This window comes from Eriocheir sinensis, unplaced genomic scaffold (genome assembly GCF_024679095.1).
Source record: "Eriocheir sinensis breed Jianghai 21 unplaced genomic scaffold, ASM2467909v1 Scaffold738, whole genome shotgun sequence".
Taxonomy (NCBI): Eukaryota; Metazoa; Arthropoda; class Malacostraca; order Decapoda; family Varunidae; genus Eriocheir; species Eriocheir sinensis.
In genome coordinates this window covers 33,812-57,551 of record NW_026112096.1, presented here as the reverse complement: position 1 = coordinate 57,551, position 23,740 = coordinate 33,812, and positions in this window count along the sequence as shown.

The following is a 23,740-nucleotide window of genomic DNA, read 5'->3' as shown; positions in this document are numbered from 1 at the left end:
AAATGTAAAATATGTCAATAAATAACAATGTAATGATGTTTAGTATGATTTACCTTCAATATGTAATTGGCATCTCGTCATGTCTACCTCTATATAATGAAATAATTATAATATTTTTGCTAGTGTCTTGCTTGCTCTAAATGGAGTCACATCATATATATGTTACCAGCATTGCGGATGGGGAAATTTACCCCAATTCCAGCACTAGCTTTACTAATAATATACAAACTCTTACATTAGACAAGGACGTGGAATATGAAGTCGGTCTACTGAGCGTGTTGCTTCCCCGTCGGTATTACATTGTTAAACCGGGTGAACCAGAGTGTAGTATACACCTTGAATGTGGTATAAGACCAACGCCAGATTCAGAAGCTATTGAAAGACGCACACTGTCAAAGGCTATTAATGCTAATATCTTGTATAATGACACTGGGTATTTGCTGATGTGTGTTAACGGTATAATAACGACATTGATAAAGGAGATGGTCGATGGATACAACTACCATTTACTAGCGTATTCTAGAGAGGTTCTTGCATTTAGCTCCACAAATGATCATTTAACTTTGTTCTGCTACAATGGTTATCATCCACAAGTTGTATTTATTAAGGTTTCCTTTGATGCGCGACTGGCCCAGGTTCTCGGTTTTGTCCCCAACTTAGGTTATGCTGTGTTTTCTTCCTTGGGTACACATGAAGAACAAAAAAAACCCGTTCTTGTTCCGCTACATGTTCATGCCCCTCTGTTGAGAAATGGTGACGTACAGTGTGTTCTCATTTACACTGACCTTGTCAATCCCTCTAGGTATGCAGGGAAAAATGTAAATATTCTTGATGCCTTTTCGCTCTCCGGAGGTCTAACAAAAGGCGTGCATCCAACTATATATAAGTCCCTTAAATCCAAAGTAATTGATTCGATTTCTATTAAACTCACAGATCAAAAAGGTCGTCCTATGCATTTCGAAGAAGGATACCCTGTTACATGTTTACTTCATATCCGATCGCGTTGAATCTTTGAGTACATTTTGCTGTATTAATAGGAATGTTGTCCATTTGAAAAGACAGTCTCCTCGCCGCCACCATGCGGGTTACATTCATCCCTCCTTCCGTAGCAGAATATCATACCCTGTTTTCGAATGGCAAACAGATATCATCCCGAGGGAGTGGTATTGATGATATAGTCACACTTTCTTATGAACCAAGCTATCACAGAGGCGGGGGTTTATTCTCGGTTTTAGCTGGACTCGCTAAAAGAGCTTTCCCTTTCCTAGTGAAAAATGTCATTGTGCCTTCAGCTCGAACATTTGGAAACAACGTTCTAGATGATATTTCACACGGAAGCAACTTGAGAAGCTCTATAAAAAAGCATGGAATTAATTCCTTAAAGCAAGCTGCAGTGAAAGTGACTAGAGGAAGCGGGAAAAAGAAAGTCAAGCGAGTCGGGAGGAAAAGGTGTTATAAAAAGGACATCTTTACCGAGTTGTAATCATTGTTGAACTATGAGCAGTATGGCGAGCATCACCAGCGCGGTTGGTGTCGGGAACCCGCGTTCTCCCCTGGGGCAATATACCGCCGGTGTCAGTGAATTGTTTCCCCGCCCTAGCAAAATGAGATTATTGGAAACAACGATTGCCTCCCGTTATGATGCTGATGTTTTACCTACTAACCTCGGATTCAATATGAAACTATCCGATAGATATATAGAATTTTTCATTCCTGGAACACTTGGCAGTTTTATTGATTTGGGGAAATTGGTGTTGCACACCTCTTTACGCTTAACTAAGCCAGACAATACTACTCCTCTCGAAGACGCTCAACACGTTGACTTTGCAAATAATACCGCGCACAGCCTATTCAAATCAGTGCAATGTTTTTTGGGAGATGTAGCTGTTGGCAATAATGTACTTTATGGGTACACGTCATACGTTAAAATGCTGAATACTTGGTCGCCCAACAAATTGAATACAATTGGAGCCAATGCTAATATTACCATCCCAGAGAACGGTTTTATTTCCAAAGTAACAGCAGAATACTTTGACAATGCCAGCGCGCAACACAAGACCATTATGAAGCGGGTTAAGACTCACGGTATACAACTCTGTACCCCGCTTCTTCTGGATATAAGTTCTTTAGACAGTTACTTGCTCGATGGTATTTCGATTAGACTCAGAATGGAACTATCTAGTAATGCATGGCTGCTAAATTCTCCAACTGGCGATAACATTCGTCTGCATATAGATTCAGCCAAGCTGCTTTATACGCGACTGTTTCCTTATCCTAATGCACTTCATGCTTTGAACGCGTCTCTCGCCACATGGAATCTTTTGAAATCGACATTTACCAAAACCCTCTTGAAAACCTATGTGCTAGCCAAAGACCAAACCTCAGGAACGTATGATCAACCGTGGGGTAATGTTATTCCGGAAGAACTCTCGCTTATTTTAACGAGCATGGAAGCTCATTCTGGCGACTATACGCTAAATCCATTGTATTTGAGCCATGGCGATATAAGTCAAATAAGCTTAAGTGTTAATGGTAGAACCATGTATAATATTCCTAGTAAATTCCCTCATGACTATGCTGAGCTCTACCATCGTACTTTGGATGCACTTGGTTTTCACAAAGACCATTTAATCGGAAAGGATATTTTCGGCAAGGGGGCAATGATTTGCACATTTGATTTGCGTGCTGAAAACTTGAATGATAATTTGCCCGTTGAAATGAATGGGGGGCTTAGACTTAGCTTGACTCTAAGCAAGGGAGAAAACGAGAACCGTCTGTTGATACTGTTTGGCGAAACAGTGGTTATAATAACAGTTAATTCTGAAAGACGGCTGCAGTGTGATGTGCGCGCTTGAAGCGGCTGTGCAATGAACAACATGGAGATTGAAAGAGGATTGAGGGGGCACATAGGAAAGCAAGCCTTGTTTTTAGGCGTGTTATTGGCAGACGAGGTAAACTCTATACCTCGATATAGAAAACCTATAGTGTGCATCGTCAATACGCTACCAAGTTATTCTAAAAGAGAAATGGGACACTGGATTTGTCTCTACTATGAACCGGGCATGGCAGTGTTCCTAGATAGTTATGCTCTCGATCCAAAATTATACTCTGATCATTTCAAATATATTGATTACCCCGGGCTCAGTATGTATAAAAATGCATTTCGACTTCAAAGCACGCGAAACGATGTGTGCGGGGCTTATGCCATGTACTTTGCCTACAATGTTTCGCACTTGGGTGTAAGAGAAACTCTTGAAAAAATATGTATGGAGTTTTCCAAGACCGAATATTCGAGGAATGATGAACACGTGATGCGATTCGCTTACAGCAAGTTTATAATGCCCGTATGTCATCAAACATTTAACACGTGTTCATAAAAAGTAAGTATTGACATATTGATTTTTTCATATTGAATTGTATTACATTCCATGAAGCTATTCTAAGCATAAATAATTTTCTAGTTCCTTTATCGGGGGGTGGGGTGGTTGTATACCATGCTTAAATCAGAGGTCTGGCTCCACTCACAGGTCCTCACTCGTCACCGCCACTACCCCGTGCTGCCCCCGCCCCGCCCGGCCCCGCCCCGCCCCGGGCCCCGAGCAATCCTGTCGCATCCTGTCGCCGCACCTCTCGCTACCGCCGCCGCCGCCGCCGCCGCCCGCCTGATTTGGCTGGCAGTCTTTTATGCATGAGCCGGATCGAAACATAAAAGCGTTTTATTCATGTTTCCACAAATCGAAAAAAATTTAAGACAATTATTGTGTTTTTTTCATCCGTTTTTTTTTATTTTTTTTTTATAAAGGTCATATAAACAAGTCAAACAAACTCAATGTTTATTGGAATTTGGTCAAATTATGATTCCAGATTCATCATGTGCAATTTTATAATATCATAGGCTCCAACATTAGTCCTATATACAGAATATATTTACATATATTTTATATTTAACATAAAAATAGCAGGCAAATTTTTACACTATAAACAGTATATACAACATTCACACCAGTCCCTATCTTATAAACAACTACAATTTATTCTGAAAAGTCTGTATCTACTAGCATATATTCAAGGGGGGATGATGAGAGCATTTGATTTATTTCTTCCTGTTCCGCGGCTTGCATTAACATGTCATCATCCGCCTCTACCCGTTTTATCAAGGGAAAATATTGCTCGGCCAGCACATCCCGTTCTCCCCACAATTCATAGGTTTCTTCTTCTAGTTCTCCCATTTCACCGATCTCTTGCCCACCCATTACCTCGGCTAGTCTCGCTTCTGTTATGCCTCTTTCATCGCCTTCCTCCAAATTTTCTTCGTTTGACAGTGTCATGATCTGGGCTACCTCCTCCTCCTGCTCTTCCTCTATCCCTATAGAATTATCGGGATGACCGTAAGATCGCGACTCCAAGGTGCTAATGTAGTATCTTTTGTCCTCAACTACAGATATCCCTCTCTTGGGATATTTTACTGTACTCATTCGTCCATTGCGCACTGTGAATCCCTGATAGTCAAAGGTAAATGTTTGCTTCTGGAATAGGGCGTCTTTGTATCGCTGATGAGCAATTTTCTTCTTTATGAACTTTGGAACGCCCTTAGCTGAACTCAACCGGTCACCGTCTGCCAAGAGGATGGAGTAGCACTTTGGTTTTACACCTACAAATTCTGAGATGGTTCTTTCCCCCACTTCAGACTTGAGAAATCCAAGCTTTCCTTTGTTGTCTGTGCTGTACAAGGAATGTGAGGGGCTAAAGTTACTTGTGTCTATATAGCTTTTGAAGGGTTCCTGCGAGTACTCTGTTAATAGATCAGGAGTTTCAATTTCTGTTATTAAGGAATCAGTGTCGCAATACACTAGTTTCGCCCGATCTACGTAATAAGCCTTCAACACATTGTAATATAAATCATATAGTCGCAGCTTGGACAGCTCTAGGATGTAGTAGCCAATGTAGTTTGGATGATTCACCCGTGAATATTTCCTATGGCGAGTTACAACTACATGACCATCATTGAGAGGACTTCGGGCCAGCTTCAAAAACTTTTCGCGGTTGGTGACAATATCTATGTCTTCACTATATTTGGCCACGTTCATCAGGAATCGACCCAAAATGCTGTTTGAAATACACTTGATTGCATTTTTCTTGATAGGGCAAGTAGCACTTTTGCGGGCTTCTATGTTATCCTGAATGAAGTCCGCAAGAAAGTGCTTTTGCTTAAACGTATAAATAGCATGCACTTTTTTAACAACCAGGCCTAGTCGAAGAAGTAGTTTAAGGAGGGGTAGAGCAAATAGCATTTTCTCCTGAGCAGCATGTGTTCCAATCAGTTTTATGTTCTTACACGGTGCTGGACGGTTTTCTTCTTCATACCATTCGCGTGTGACTGACGATATATCTCTGTTGGTGATATTGTGTCTTCTGATGATCAGTGGAAGGTCACCCGTTTTCTCAACGACTTCACGTGAGACAGCCTCAGTATCGCACAGAATGAGATATCCAAAATCGCCATCGGTTGCTTGATTGACCAAGCCCCCGCTCAAAAACGACTGCATTTCTGTCTCATCTAGTTTTCTCATATCCCCACATGGCAACTTCTCTTGCATTACAGTGGGATAAAGACTGTTGAAGTCAAGATATGAAAGGAAAGTGCTTCTATCATGTTTTGGATTAAACTGAGGGTTTGTGTAGATGTTACTGGCGCGTACAAAACGACGCACAACACTTGTGTAGCCCCCACGCACATTTGTTTGAATGCAATGATATATGTCTGGGCTACTAAGCACCTCTAATTCCTGCTGTGTTTTTAGCAGAAAGGAGTCATAGGCAAATCCTGGCAGGCTAACATAATTTACAATATCCAACCTCCACTGGGTTTTCAAAATACCTCTCCACTCTAGGAAGACATCACATAGAAGACGAACATCCACTTTTACATAAAGCAACAAATAGTCCTTCAGGCTCTGACACCCAGCTACTTTCCAAACATTCTGAGCATGTTTATAATCACTTTCGGAAAGTTCTGCTTCTTGAAGCGAATTGAAAAAATCTTCGCGGGATGGAAGACGTGTCTCAGAAAGTCGTTCCATCGAATCCATATAGTCATAACAAAACAGCTGCTTTCCCTTGATCAATAATGGCAACGCAGGTGCTGGCACATCTTTCAACATCTGTTGTGTGCATATGGGTTCGTTCCCATTACTGATGAATTGGTTCGCTAAAGCCGCGAGCGAACCAGACATAAAGGCATACGAGTCAATAAATCTCAAGTCATTTATGATGACTTCATGGTATTTGTGAACTGAACGTTTTGGTCTTAGTTTGATTTTCAAGTCAGGCATCGTTAATTCACGCAGGATTAACGACATGTCGTAATTAGCATTATGTGCAATGAGAGTGAGCTGCAATTTGTGATTTTTCATTTGGAGGTTGCATCTATTACAATAAGCTCCAATGTAATTGTTTCCTGATTTTCATGGTCATGATGTTTTACTCCTTTACCTTTTAAAAAACCCTGTTTGCAGAGAAGACAGTGAGTTTGCTCATTGTGACGTGTCGTATCTTCATCGGTCATGTTGATTTTATTGTAGCCTTTAGAAAATTTCAACTTTTTCCAGGCACACTGCATTGTATGAATAAAATGGTTTACAGCATTACTTCCACAATAGGATCCGCTTTGTACTATTTCTCCGTTTCTATTCACTATAATGTAAGCATACGCTATGGCAAAGTGATGTCTCTTTACACATCCAGACACATTCGAAGAAGGCTGTACGAGAATACTCTCAAAGTCATAGAATGCTAAATAAGATGGCTCATATGCCTTAGCATGATTAATAAATTTCACAGTAGAACCCGCGGGTGGGAATCTTAGTCTTGTGATCATCGTTGGGCAAATTAGCACATGTTCAGCAAGCGTTGTCTTGTTCTCACAGGCGCACAGGCAGATATCGCAAAACATTTTTTTCCCGCGACGTTGGCAGGTAAACAGGTTCATGTATGCGTCAAAGTCTTGGATAAGAGCTAGGTGTCTGTTCCCCAACAACAGACAATGAACAACTTCTTGATCTTTGAGCCCCTTTCTGACTAGAGTTAGTTCGCCTTTTTTGTCTTCAACGTTGTCTAGACAGTAAACGCGAATACTTATGTTGTTTAATCTTTCAAGCCGACCGAGGTCTTCCCAGGATACCGGGGTTGGAATGTTACCCGTATTAATAGAGGCCAAGCAAGCATTCTCCCATTGCCTGCCCGATGGAACTACATTTCTTGACTTTAGATAGCGATAAGCTGTTAGAACTTGGAAAACACAGTCCGTGGGTCCCGAAGGGTTGAGAACTTGTGTTTTCCCTGGAACACCCTTAGGATAGGGCACATACTCTCCAATACTAGTGTGCAGCATTATAAGAGAGAAGGAAAATTTTACGCTAACTATTTCATCTAACGTAAATCCACTGCCCTCCTCGTCCGACATGTCATGTTCAAACCGATTAACAAAATATTCGGATAGTTCACGTACATATGAATCTATATCGTCATAGCTAACTACCTGCATATGATTTCTCATATACATATCTCTATATTGAACTCCACCGTCGGGGTCTTCTCTGACTAAACGCAGATGCATGTCAACGTACACTTTAAAAGAAGGAGGTCTAACCTGCTGGCAGCCTTGGAATACAGACTCTACTGCCTCGCGAAGACGGCCAGTGTTGTTGTTGAAATATGATGCAATGTCGCCGTTGTCTGCTGGTGGGACGGGCACGTCGATCATTGTTAAGGCCCCGTTGAAATGTTGGCTTATTTCACCGGGTGTTGGCGAGGGTGTTGTTGTCGGCCGTCCCGGGTTATAACCGCTGGGTCCTGGCTGTGGAGAACTGTTTGGATGGGAGAATCCCTCACGACGGGCTTGCTTTTTCCCGCAGGTGTCTGAAGAAAGGTAAAATAATATTAGAGAGAAATAGTGAAATTACAATTTTTTTCCTTAGAACAGACGTGTGCGCAATAAAAAACGTAGAAACTTACCGTTTGTTCCTGTATTCGCTTGTTTTCGTTTTCGTCCACTACCGATCGCTGAAGAGGAGGGCCAATGGCTGAGCCTACCAGACCCGCCTTCTTCGGAGATAGTCCTTAAGGAATACGAAACACAAATGAAATTTTTTGAACCCCTCTATCCCGCACATATTTTACTGTGACACTTAAAATACAATATGGAAAATGTGTCTCTTGTAAAACACATTTTAACAATATTGCATTTCAGAAGATATTAGGTTTTGACCTACCTTTGGTTTTGACTGGCTTCGTCGCTGAGACCCGCCCGTGGAGAACAACTTCCAATATCGCTGGGGTCTGGTTGAGAGAAACCGACATCTGATCGATCAGAGCTAGTCGACGACGTCTCTTCTGAAAAAAGATAGAAAGACTAAAGTCGATATTGACCATGCTGCCCAGCTCTCTACCTCCCTCCCGTCATCCACATCTGCTACTGTTTTTTATGACAATCATATAAAGTAACGCAAACATTTAAGTACTTACCATTGTTTCTAGTAGATATATCTTTCGATCCAGTCCCAAGGCCCTCTGGAAGGCAGGCCGCCCTATGAGCTGCGAGTGCGGACAACGGGAAGTAATTATTACACCATGAACATTTGATACAGGGGTGTACAGGGGTCCTCATGTTTACGGGAAACAAGAACAGGAGACCTCTTGACCCGAGACCGTCTTGAGAGCCTGTGAAGTGCTCGTTGGCTTGACGTCCATAAATACCCTTCGACATTGTGTGTTCGTTTGTACATGTGTGTGTGTGTGTGTGTGTGTGTGTGTGTGTGTGTGTGTGTGTGTGTGTGTGTGTGTGTGTGTGTGTGCGCATGGGCGTGTTCCTCAGGTCAGTCCTTAATGACCCGAGGTTTATTGTAATGACTTGAATCATTAAGGCTTCCGAAGACCAGAAGGCGTGGCCTCAGATACATGGAGATGTCATCGAAACATTTTTTTTCCGTGATTTTTATCTCGCATGAACAGATGTGTGTGTGTGTGTGTGTGTGTGTGTGTGTGTGTGTGTGTGTGTGTGTGTGTGTGTGTGTGTGTGTGTGTGTGCGCACGTGTGTGTGTGTGTGTGTGTGTGTGTGTGTGTGTGTGTGTGTGTGTGTGTGTGTGTGTGTGTGTGTGTGTGTGTGTGTGTGTGTATGTGCGCAAGCATGTGTGTTCCTCGGGTCAGTCCTTAATAACCTGAGGTTTATTGTAATGACTTGAATCATTAAGACTTCAATAGGCGTGGCCTCAGATACATGGAGATGTCATCGATCCATTTTTTCCGCGATTTTATCTCGTAAGACCAGATGTGTGTGTGTGTGTGTGTGTGTGTGTGTGTGTGTGTGTGTGTGTGTGTGTGTGTGTGTGTGTGTGTGTGTGTGTGTGTGTGTGTGTGTGTGTATGCGCGTCAGTGGGAAGGAGGGAAAGATAAGACGCCGGGAACAGGTGCGCGGGACATATTCCAGCCTGGTCATTAACCTAATGTCTTTAACCTTTTTCCGTGATTGTAATCTTGGGGTCACTCGAGATCTCGATCTTAACTTGTGTGAGTGTGTGTGTGTGTGTGTGTGTGTGTGTGTGTGTGTGTGTGTGTGTGTGTGTGTGTGTGTGTGTGTGTGTGTGTGTGTGTGTGTGTGTGTGTGTGTGTGTGTGTGTGTGTGTGTGTGTATGCGCGCCTATGGGAAGAAAGATAAGACACCGGGAACAGGTGCGCGGGACATATTCCAGCCTGGTCATTAACCTAATGTCTTTAACCTTTTTCTGTGATTATAATCTTGTGGTCACTCGAGCTCACGATTTTATCTTAACTCTTCAAGTACCCTCCGCTGACCCCCCCTCTCGTGGTCATTCGAGGGTCCAAGATCTTATCTTAACCCTTCAAGCACCCCTTCTCCCGTCACCCCCCCACCCCCCCTCCCTGCTGGGCACCCCTACTCCCGTCACCCTCTCGCTTCCGTACGCTAGTCCGAGAGGGGGTGAGGGGGGGGGGTGAGGGGGGGGGTGAAAAGGTAAAAGAGATGGGGGGGGGCAGGGGGGGTCCAGATACCCCCTCTTCCGTAACCCCCCCGCTGACCCCCCCAACCCCCACTTCCAGTCCCCCCCACTTCCAATTACCCCCACTTCCGTACATTTGTTACTACTATGGGTGGTGGTATGTAGTGTGTTGCCATGTAACTGCCCAGTTTCTCAAGCCATGCCCATTTGAGCACCGGACGTAAATAGCTGATTAGGCTCAGTAGGCTGCGAGCGGTGCACCGCATCCCTCGCAAAGAAACCGAACACTTTGGGGCGAGACAACGAGGCGTTCTTGGAGAGAGAACCCGATGGACTTCGCAGGGCGGAGGGAAATAAACAAAAACTTCTCGCGATCAGTTTCCTCCTTGTGTCTGTTGCGCTCATGGGAGGGAGAGTAGAAAGCGAGGGGGTGACTCCCTTATCGGCCTGAGGCAGTGGTCCCCACGAGGGGTCCGTGCAAGAATATCAAGGTCCATCGAGATTCTAATTATTGTTAGATTTATTATACTGAAATTAAGAGATTGCGGCTCGGAATAAAATTCATACTACTGTACAGTGTACACAATCCTTAACCCGGTAGCTGCGGGGGTCATGTTTGTTAGGTTAGGTAAGGTTAGGTTAAGTTAGGTTACGTTAGGTTAAATTAAAGGCCCCACTAAGCAAACTAATTAGAAAGAATCATCACTCACGCAAACCATTTCATAATATATATCAACGCATATGTGATCAGTTTATGCATGGCAGAAATTTGGCCAGTCGCTGGTACACGGTAAAGCCACAAATTTAGCCCGTCGCTGGTACCGGGTTAAAGCTGAATGCTTAAATGCTAGAATTGGTCTAATTTAGCTAACGGCACCAGGGGTGTCAAACTCACGGCCCACTGGAAAAATTTGGCCCTTTGGTTGGTCATGAGTGGCCCGTTTAACCTATTTCGCTGTAGTGGTCCACAGGTGAAGAAGTGTCAGGAAAAGGGGACGGGGCCGAAAAGGTTGGAAGCCGCTGCTCCAGAGAGTCAACCACGAGCGTGTGATTGTTGCTTTGCTTCCATCGGTGTAGAATTTAAACCCTTTGGAAATAAAAAGTGGAGTCAGTCACGAGCATGGGATTACTACTGTTAGGTCCATCAGTGTAATAGAAACATCAAGGTATTAGGTTGTCATTTTTTGTGGTATCGTTACGCATTATGGCCTATTTTTTTTTCCTGCCGACATGAAGGGACGTTATTCCGATTATGTTATAGCGGAATACGATAAGGAACGTAGGTATTCTCAGACGCTATCGGCTCGCAGCAACAACCATTTCCAAGGCCACAAAGGAGATTGTTCGGGTTCTGTGAGTGTTTTTTCACGGTCACGGCGCAGCAGCCTCGGCACACTACCGCCAGGCTCATAAAACTCACGTGCAAATACTAAAACGACCTCCACGGAAGCCTTACCAAATGGAGTGGGTGTAATGCAGCGTTGCCATATTATCGTATTCACCACATCGTCTTTATTACTTTTAAGCCTCAAACTCTCGTACCTACACAAATAACAAGAGAAAATTAAAGTTAGCGTTAAAACTCCTATTTATTGATGTTTGTTTGTTTGTTTTTGCTATAGTTATTGGTCAGCAGCTTCGAAAATGCAATGCGATGAGTACGATAATTCGGCAGCACTGGTGTAATGCCCGAAATGTTACTGGGGCATTAATACTAGCCATAGAAATACCCAAGCCACAGCCTCTAGGAAAGCACCGTCAGATGTGTATGTATAAGCCCCGACATGTTTGAGAATTAAAATAAAAAACTACTGCCCGTATTCTTAAACATATCGGCGACCAAACACACATATTCGTCAAGACTTTCGTAGGAGTTTTGCGCATTCCCAGGGGTAGTTTTATAGCCCTGGTGGTAGACTGACCATTCTTCTGTACCGTGAACCTAAAAGAACACTCATTAGAACCCGGCTGATCACCTTTTTGGGCTTTGGAAATAGTTGGTGTGAGAGCCGAAAGCGTCTAACTGTGCCAACCTAAGATTCACCCTTGATATATACACGTGTAGGTTTTCCACGATGGACTTCTTCTTCCCTTCAGCCACGCGAGAGTCCTGCTGTGTCGGTGCTGAGTGTCACGTCATCCCTTCGTCTACCAACACACACAGCTACCGACACAGACATTACAGTTCATCTACTACTCGCTGCTAATCATTTCCACCGTGTACTCAGCGCTTCCCGTAAGGCTCGTGAGAGTCTTCCTTTGTCGCTGTTGAGTGTCACGTCCTTCCTTCGTTAACCAGGACACACACAGCTACTGACACAGACGTTACAGTTCCTCTACTTCTCGCTGCTAATCATTTCCTCCGTGTACTCAGCGTTTCCCGTAAGCCACGCGAGAGTCCTTCTGTGTCGGTGCTGAGTGTCACGTCATCCCTTCGTCTCCCAACACACACAGCTACTGACACAGACATTACAGTTCCTCTACTACTCGCTGCTAATCATTTCCACCGTGCACTCAGCGCTCCCCATATGGCACGCGAGAGTCCTTTTGTGTCGGTGCTGAGTGTCACGTCTCTGCTCCTCCGTTTTCTATGCAAATCACGGACTATTCATCAAGCGACTCGCCGTGGACTCATTACAGGCGTGGCGGCGGCAGCGTTCCCCGAGCAGGAGTGTTTATCAAAGGAACTCCAAGCTTATACTACATTCCATACGCCAAAGGCCTTTCTTCTCAAACATTTCGGGGCTTACACACCTACTTTGCCATATGGAGAGAGATACGTGTACGGTAGAAGTGATTTGCAGTAGCAGGTTGAGGAATAATTATTGTAATGTTTGTGTCATTAGATGTGTGTGTGTGTGTGTGTGTGTGTGTGTGTGTGTGTGTGTGTGTGTGTGTGTGTGTGTGTATGCTGGCAAGCCTTCCCAGCGCGTTTGTCTGCTCGTGCTCCTTGGTGTGTGTGTGTGTGTGTGTGTGTGTGTGTGTGTGTGTGTGTGTTGAGAGAGAGAGAGAGAGAGAGAGAGAGAGAGAGAGAGACTATTAAAAGATAAGATAAAGAGTTGCACATCAATCTATCATTTTTATATATATATGTAACTCACCACACTTCAGACCTTGATTTCGTTAACAATCTTAAGAAAACGCGTGTGTGTGTGTGTGTGTGTGTGTGTGTGTGTGTGTGTGTGTGTGTGTGTGTGTGTGTGTGTGTGTGTGTGTGTGTGTGTTTCTATACGAGGCCAGTGATTTATAGAAAGTATTTTTTTTTTTTTGCCGATAAGAGTATATTTGCTTATATTGAAAGGAACTGAATATGAATGACATGAATATTTCGCAGCAAGTGACACTGGCACTGATATTATTTTGGGTATTATCATTGTTATATATATATATATATATATATATATATATATATATATATATATATATATATATATATATATATATATATATATATATATATATATATATATATATATATATATATATATATGATTAGATATACATATATATGATAAGATGCTCAGTTCACGGAGGGCGTCACACTGAAGTCCGTATTCTCAGACGCTTCCGCCTCTCACATCAACTCTTTCCAAAGGCCGGAAAGGATATCAGTCTGGTTCTCTAATAAGTGCTCTGTTAGATTCACGTACAGAGAAAGGGCCAAACTATGACTAGGGGCACAAAACTTCCCTTGGAAATGCCCACAACTCCTACGAAAGCCTAGTCAAATTATGTGTAGCCTGGGCGCCGAAAAGTTTAAGAATATGACACTAACCTGCTGCTGCATGTGTTGGGCGGCCGCTGGTCTTCGCGAGGCGTTTTCTCTATTCTCTTCTCATTTTCTCTTCTCTGCTCTCTTTATACATCTCTATCTCTCTATCTATCTAACTATCTTCCTTACACACACACTCATTTTCTCCATCATTCTCCTGCAATTTATCCCATTCTGCTCCTCTTCCTCGCTCGGCCTCTCTCGCCCTCTCATTACTCCCTTCCCGCCCTCCACTCGGCGCTCCTCAAAGGCTTGTCGCTGCGGAAGGTCTCTGCACACATTTATTTTTCCGGGTGGCGACGATATGAGGTTTGCAAGTCTTGGTGAAACTTAACCCTATACGTTCCGACCCGGGCCACAATTGCCCCCCCCTGAGGATTTTTGTCAAAACGATCATTTTTTTTTTATTACCAAGTTTAAAAGAAAAACAGACCTACTGATAAACGTAGAAAATACCGTAGATTAAGATGCGATATCAAAAATAACCATAGGAGCCTCCGTTATCTTGCTAAACACGAATATTTAGAAACACCGACGCGAATCATTTTGAAGCACGGCGATACGCTGTGAAAAAAAAACTAACGCTCAAACGCCTCCGGATGACGATATTATTACTGTTATAAGTATTAATATACCTGTATTGTATAGTGCTATACTGCATGTTCTGCATCTTTTATGTTAACAAAGCTTTAGCTGATACACTAAACAGACCAACAAACAAGCTGGCTGTAATAAAAACATAATAAATACGTACACAGCCCGCTGTGTACGAGAGTTATTCAACGGCAGTTGGCGACACGAGCTTGTGATTGATGATTGATTGATAGTTTATTATTGCAAGTAACCAACAATAGACAAGAGAGGAACATGCCATCCCTCTTGATACATATTGATGTGCGTGCATTCGTATGTGTGTGTGTGTGTTTACGGTGTGTGTGTGTGTGTGTGTGTGTGTGTGTGTGTGTGTGTGTGTGTGTTTTTGTGTTGCCATGCGAGGCGAGGGGTTGCTATGCTCGTTTTCTATGACGAATTATGGCACATACAATACTTATTTTGACACTACCATAAGGTGATAACTGTGTCTCGTACATATGTTAATTTCTTGTACTTTGGCCAGACAATTCCTATATATAGCTAATAAAGAAAAAAACGTACGTGCTTGGAGTCAGACAGAGAGAGAGAGAGAGAGAGAGAGAGAGAGAGAGAGAGAGAGAGAGAGAGAGAGAGGCCAGTCATAGGCTATTTGACCGTTTGAACCTAGCTCCCCTCTCTTCCATCTTTCATATATATATATATATATATATATATATATATATATATATATATATATATATATATATATATATATATATATATATATATATATATATATTGAATAACAATGATCATACCCACAATAATCTCAGTGCCAGTTTCACTTGCTGCGAAATATTCATGTCATTCATATTCAGTTCCTTTCAATATAAGCAAATATACTCTTATCGGCAACAAAAAAAATTTAGCGTAATAAAAAAAATACTATGAAAGATGGAAGAGAGGGAGCTAGGTTCAAACGGTCAAATAGCCTATGACTGGCTCTCTCTCTCTCTCTCTCTCTCTCTCTCTATATATATATATATATATATATATATATATATATAAAATACTATGAAAGATGGAAGAGAGGAGCTAGATTCAAACGGTCAAATAGCCTATGACTGGCCTCTCTCTCTCTATATATATATATATATATATATATATATATATATATATATATATATATATATATATATATATATATATATATATATATATATATATATATATATATATATATATATATATATATATATATATATATATATATATATATATATATATATATATATATATATATATATATATATATATATATATATATATATATATAACCAGGCAACAATGATAATACCAAAATAATATCAGTGCCAGTGTCACTTGCTGCGAAATATTCATGTCATTCATATTCAGTTCCTTTCAATATAAGCAAATATACTCTTATCGGCAAAAAAAAAAATACTTTCTATAAATCACTGGCCTCGTATGGTTTATTTTGGGGGACCTGGATGCATTGAGAGAGAGAGAGAGAGAGAGAGAAGAGAGAGAGATTATTTTGGGATATCAAGACGAATAGGAAAGCGAAATTTAGCGTAATAAAAAATACTATGAAAGATGGAAGAGAGGGGAGCTAGGTTCAAACGGTCAAATAGCCTATGACTGGCCTCTCTCTCTCTCTCTCTCTCTCTCTCTCTCTCTCTCTGACACTTATCATCAACGCCACCATCACGACCACCATCATCACCACCATCATCATCACCACCATCATCATCACCACCATCACCATCATCACCATCATCATCATCACCATCATCATCACCACCATCATCACCACCATCATCACCACCATCATCACCACCATCATCACCATCATCACCAACATCATCATCACCATCATCACCATCATCATCACCATCATCACCATCATCATCACCACCATCATCATCACCACCATCATCACCATCATCACCATCATCACCACCATCATCATCACCACCATCACCATCACCACCATAATCATCACCACCATCATCACCACCATCATCATCACCACCATCATCATCACCACCATCATCATCACCACCACCATCATCACCACCACCATCATCACCACCATAATCATCACCACCATCACCATCATCACCATCATCATCACCATCATCATCACCACCATCATCACCACCACCATCATCACCACCACCATCATCACCACCACCATCATCACCACCATAATCATCACCACCATCATCACCACCATCATCATCACCACCATCATCATCACCACCATCATCATCACCACCACCATCATCACCACCACCATCATCACCACCATAATCATCACCACCATCACCATCATCACGATCATCACCACCATCATCATCACCACCATCATCACCATCATCACCATCATCACCACCATCATCATCACCACCATCACCATCACCACCATAATCATCACCACCATCATCACCACCATCATCATCACCACCATCATCATCACCACCATCATCACCACCACCATCATCACCACCACCATCATCACCACCATAATCATCACCACCATCATCACCACCATCATCACCATCATCATCACCACCATCATCATCACCAACATCAACACCATCATCATCATCATCACCATCATCACCATCATCATCACCATCATCATCACCACCATCATCATCATCACCACCATCACCATCATCACCATCACCACCATCATCATCACCACCATCACCATCACCACCATCATCATCACCACCATCATCACCACCATCATCACCACCATCATCACCACCACCATCATCACCACCATCATTATCACCACCATCATCACCACCACCATCATCACCACCACCATCATCACCACCATAATCATCACCACCATCACCATCATCACCAACATCAACACCATCCCCACCACCACCACCACCAACACCACCAACATCAACAACATCACCACCAACAACATCATCACCATCATCATCACCACCATCATCATCACCACCATCATCACCACCACCATCATCACCACCATAATCATCACCACCATCATCATCACCACCATCATTATCACCACCATCATCATCACCACCATCATCATCACCACCACCATCATCACCACCACCATCATCACCACCATAATCATTACCACCATCACCATCATCACCATCATCACCACCATCATCATCACCACCATCATCACCATCATCACCATCATCACCACCATCATCATCACCACCATCACCATCACCACCATAATCATCACCACCATCATCACCACCATCATCATCACCACCATCATCATCACCACCATCATCATCACCACCATCATCATCATCACCACCATCACCATCATCACCATCATCATCACCATCATCATCACCACCATCATCATCACCACCATCATCACCACCATCATCATCATCACCATCATCACCATCATCATCACCATCATCATCACCACCATCATCATCATCACCACCATCACCATCACCACCATCATCATCACCACCATCACCATCACCACCATCATCATCACCACCATCATCATCACCACCATCATCACCACCATCATCATCACCACCATCATCATCACCACCATCATCATCACCACCACCATCATCACCACCACCATCATCACCACCATAATCATCACCACCATCACCATCATCACCATCATCATCACCATCATCATCACCACCATCATCATCACCACCATCATCACCACCATCATCATCATCATCACCATCATCACCATCATCATCACCATCATCATCATCACCACCATCATCATCATCACCACCATCACCATCATCACCATCACCACCATCATCACCACCATCACCACCATCATCATCACCACCATCATCATCACCACCATCATCACCACCATCATCACCACCACCATCATCACCACCATCATCATCACCACCATCATCATCACCACCATCATCACCATCATCATCACCACCATCATCATCACCACCATCATCACCATCATCACCATCATCACCACCATCATCATCACCACCATCACCATCATCACCAAAAAGGAGGAAGAAGAGGATGAAGAAGAGGAAGAGGAAGAAGAGGAGGAAATAGAGGAAGAGGAGGGAGAGGAGGAAGAAGAAGAGGAAGGAGAGGAAGATGCAGAAGAGGAGGAAAAAGAGGAGGAAGAAAAGGAAGAGGAAGAAGAAGAGGTAGGGGAGGAAAAGGAGGAAGAAGCTAGAAGAGGAAGAAGAAGAGGACGAGAAGCTAGGAAGAGGTGGAAAAGTATAGAAGAAGAGGAGGAAGAAGAGGAAGAAGAGGAGGAAAAGAGGGAAGGGGACAATAAGGAGGAAGAAGAGGAAGAAGGAAGAAGAGGAAGACTAGGAAGAGTAGGAAGAAGAGGAAGAAAAGGAGGAAGAGGATGAAGAAGAGGAAGAGGAAGAAGAGGAGGAAATAGAGGAAGAGGTGGGAGAGGAGGAAGAAGAGAAAGAGGAAGAGGAGGAAGAAGAAGAGCAAAATCAAGAAAAAGGAAGAAGAAGATGAGAAGGAAGAAGAAAAGGAAGAGTGAGAGGAAGAATGAGGAAGAAGAGTAGGACGAGAAGCTAGGAAGAGGAGGAAAAGTAGGAAGCAGAGGAAGAGGAAAAGGAAAAGAAGAAGAGGAAGAGGAGGGGAAAAGGGAAGAGGGAAAAGGAGATAGAAGTGGAAGAAGAGGAAAAGGAGGAAGAAGAGGAGGAAGGAAAGGAGGAAGAGCAGGAAGAAGAAGAGGAAGAAGAGGAGGAAATAGAGGAAAAGAGGAGGAGGAGGAAGAACAGGAAGAGGAGGAAGATGATGAAGAATAGTAAGAATGTTCGGAAGAGGATGAAGAGGAAGAGGCAGAAGAAAAGGAAGAGGAAGAAAAAGAGGCGAGAAGCTAGCGAGAAAAGGAAAAGGAGGAAGAGGAGGAAGAAGAGGAAGAGGAAGAATAAAAGGAGAAAGAAGAGGAAGAGGAGGAAGAATAAAAGGAGAAAGAAGAGGAGGAGGAAAAGAAGGAAGAAGAGGAAGAAGAAGAAGAAAAGAAGGAAGAATAGGAAGAGGAGGAAGAAGAAGAAAAGAAGGAAGAATAGGAGGAAGAGGGAGAAAAGGATTTTATTTCTTGAGAGTTTCTTTTCACTCATTATTCACTATTGCTTTACACCATTGATTAGGTTCCAGTACTTAGTGTTCACGAGCGTTATTGTTGTTCAGAAAAATCAATACGATGCTGGCTATACGAGGGCGAAAAATCTCAAGGGGTCGGAACGTATAGGGTTAAAAGATATAACACACACACCGAACGGGCGCAAGCCACTCCCGGTGAGGTATATATGGGAGGTGAGAAGGGAGCTGAAGCCCTCCAAAGACCCTTCCCATGTCCTCACTAACCGTTTCCCTATTGTCTCACCAACACCGGAGAGTAGTTCAGCATGCTCTTTAAAGACAGATCCTCTCTTTATCCACACCACACTACATTCACACAACATATACACCTTTTCCCAAAATTAAAATTTCAAAATGGCGCACATTCACCAAGCCTCGGAGTCCCCGACTGGGGGGGGGACCACAAATTCCCCCAGGGAGGACTCCCCTTCTGGCTGCCGACCTGAGAGGTGTCTTGATAACTCCTCGAACCTCTTTCTTCTCAATTTCTGCAACATTCGCGGTCTTCACTCTAATTTTCATTCTGTGGAACATCATCTCTCCTCCTCTAAACCTCACCTTCTCTTCCTTACCGAAACACAGGTTTCTGAGGCTACTTACAGCAATCTCTACTCTGTTCCCTCCTACTATCTCTATCCTAAATTTCAATCCAAAGCTGGATGTTGCGCCTACGTGCGCAACGACATCACTTGCTCTCGTGCCCACGACCTTGACTCTTCTGAATTTTCCACCATCTGGTTAAGACTTCACTGTCATTCTATTACTAAATACATCTGTGCTGTTTATCTCTCACCTAACTCTACCAACTATGTAAAATTCTTTGACTATTTGAATTCTAAAGTGGAGCACATCTTGACCCACTCTCCCTTCGCTGAAATCTCCATCTTAGGAGATTTCAATGTTCACCACCAGCTTTGGCTTTCATCCTCTTTCACCGACCATCCTGGTGAACAAGCCTACAACTTTGCTATCCTCAACGACCTAGAGCAGTTGGTCCAGCACCCTACACGTATTCCTGACCGTCTTGGAGATCGGCCCAACATTCTAGACCTCTTCCTTACCTCAAACCCTTCTGCTTATTCTGTCAAACTGTTCTCTCCGTTGGGCTCCTCCGATCACAATCTTATTTCTGCATCTTGTCCTATCGCTCCTGTACACCCTCTGGACCCACCGAAGAGACGATGCTTCTGGCATTTTGCTTCAGCTCGGTGGGACGACCTGAGGATGTACTTTTCCGATTTCCCGTGGAATGATTATTGCTTCCAGGATAGAGACCCCTCTGTGTGTGCTCAGCGCATCACAGAGGTGATTGTCTCTGGAATGGAGGCATACATTCCTCGTTCTTTATCTACTCCTCACGCAAAAAAGCCTTGGTTTAATCACGCTTGTTCTCGTGCTGTCAATGATAGAGAGGTAGCTCACAAAAGGTACCAGAGCCTTCAAACTAATGCTAATTATGAACTTTACATTTCTGCCCGAAATCGTGCCAAATCTATTCTCCGACTAACCAAAAATTCTTTCATTAATAGAAAATGTCAAAACCTTGCTTTCTCTAACTCTTCCCGTGACTCCTGGCATCTAGCCAAAAACATCTCCTCCAACTTCATTTCTTCATCTTTCCCTCCACTCCTCAGTCCTGACGGCAACACTGCCGTCTCATCTATCTCTAAGGCTGAACTCTTCTCTCAAACTTTTTCTAAAAACTCCACTCTGGACGATTCTGGGCATATTCCTCCTACTCATCCCCCCTCTGACTCCTTTATGCCTGTTATAAAGATTCTTCAAAATGATGTTTTCTATGCCCTCTCTGGCCTCAATCCTCAGAAGGCTTATGGACCTGATGGAGTGCCTCCTATTGTCCTTAAAAACTGTGCCTCCGTGCTGTCACCCTGCCTGGTCAAACTCTTTCGCCTCTGCCTGTCAACATCTACCTTTCCTTCTTGCTGGAAGTATGCCTTCATATAGCCTGTACCTAAGAAGGGTGACCGCTCCAATCCCTCAAACTACCGTCCTATTGCTTTACTTTCTTGTCTATCTAAAGCTTTTGAATCAATCCTTAACCGGAAGATTCAAAAGCACCTTTCCACTTCTGACCTTCTATCTGATCGCCAGTATGGGTTCCGCAAGGGGCGTTCTACTGGTGATCTCCTAGCCTTCTTAACTGACTCTTGGTCATCCTCTCTTAGCCGTTTCGGTGAAACTTTTGCTATTGCGCTGGACATATCAAAAGCTTTTGATAGGGTCTGGCACAAATCTTTGCTTTCTAAACTACCCTCCTACGGTTTCTATAATTCTCTCTGTACCTTTATCTCCAGTTTCCTCTCTGACCGTTCTATTTCTGCCGTGGTAGACGGTCACTGTTCTTCCCCTAAATCTATTAACAGTGGTGTCCCACAGGGTTCTGTCCTATCTCCCACTCTTTTTCTGTTGTTCATTGATGATCTTCTTTCCAAAACGAACTGTCCTATCCATTCCTACGCCGATGATTCCACTCTGCATTATTCAACTTCTTTTAATAGAAGACCCACCCTTCAGGAACTTAACGACTCAAGGCTGGAGGCTGCAGAACGCTTAGCCTCAGACCTTAATATTATTTCCGATTGGGGCAAGAAGAACCTGGTGTCCTTCAACGCCTCAAAAACACAGTTTCTCCACCTATCCACTCGACACAATCTTCCAAACAACTATCCCCTATTCTTTGACAACACCCAGCTATCACCTTCCTCAACACTAAACATTCTCGATCTATCCTTAACTCAAAATCTCAACTGGAAACTTCATATCTCATCTCTTACAAAATCAGCTTCCTCGAGGCTGGGCGTTCTGTACCGTCTCCGCCAGTTCTTCTCCCCTGCACAGTTGCTGTCCATATACAGGGGCCTTGTCCGTCCTCGTATGGAGTATGCATCTCATGTGTGGGGGGCTCCACTCACACAGCTCTTCTGGACAGAGTGGAGGCTAAGGCTCTTCGTCTCATCAGCTCTCCTCCTCATACTGATAGTCTTCTACCTCTTAAATTCCGCCGCAATGTTGCCTCTCTTTCTATCTTCTATCGATATTTCCACGCTGACTGCTCTTCTGAACTTGCTAACTGCATGCCTCCCCCCCTCCCGCGGCTCCGCTGCACTCGACTTTCTACTCATGCTCATCCCTATACTGTCCAAACCCCTTATGCAAGAGTTAACCAGCATCTTCACTCTTTCATCCCTCACGCTGGTAAACTCTGGAACACTCTTCCTTCATCTGTATTTCCTCCTGCCTACGACTTAAACTCTTTCAAGAGGAGGGTATCAGGACACCTCTCCTCCCGAAATTGACCTATCTTTCGGCCACCTCTTTGGATTCTTTTTAGGAGCAGTGAGTAGCGGGCTTTTTTTTTTTATTAATGTTTGATTTTTGTGTGCCCTTGAACTGTCTCCTTTGCTGTAAACACACACACACACACACACACACACACACACACACACACACACACACACACACACACACACACACACACACACACACACACATGGACACACACTTATGCAAATAGAGATAGATACACAGATAGATAGATAGATGGGTAAAAAGATTGAGTGATGAACAGATTTATATATATCTTGGTGAAACTTAAAGATATAACACACACGCTCAGACACACACACTTATGCAAATAGATATATAGATACATAGCTAAATAGATAGATAGATAGTTAAATGGATAAGGAGATGGATAATAGATAAATATGTCTTAAGATTGCATGCCATTTGAGTTTACAGTAAGAATGAAAACGAATCTATTAAACAAAGAAAAAGGCAGATAAGGAGATTCATATAGTCTTTTTTTCAATGATATGTTAATTGGTTAGCTTTATATTAATCCACGAAATTCTGAATGAGAGAGTCAGGCAAGAAAACTCACCCCTCCTAGAAACACCAGAAAACAGACAGTGTTGTTTTAGGTTCAGCGTACAGGAGGAGGGTCAAACTACCTCCAGGGTCATCAAACTATCTCTGGAAATATCAAAAACTCCTATGAAAGCCTAATCAAAATGTGTGTGTGCTTGGCATGGTTGGGAAAAATCATGAGTTTAAAAAAAAAAAAAAAAATTGATTGAAATCGATTTTTTTTTCTAATTTTTTTTTTTTTTGCATTAATCTTTGTTTGTTTCCACTGAGTATTTGCTTCAGTCTTATGAGGCCATTTTCTTGTATTAAACTTGTCCAATG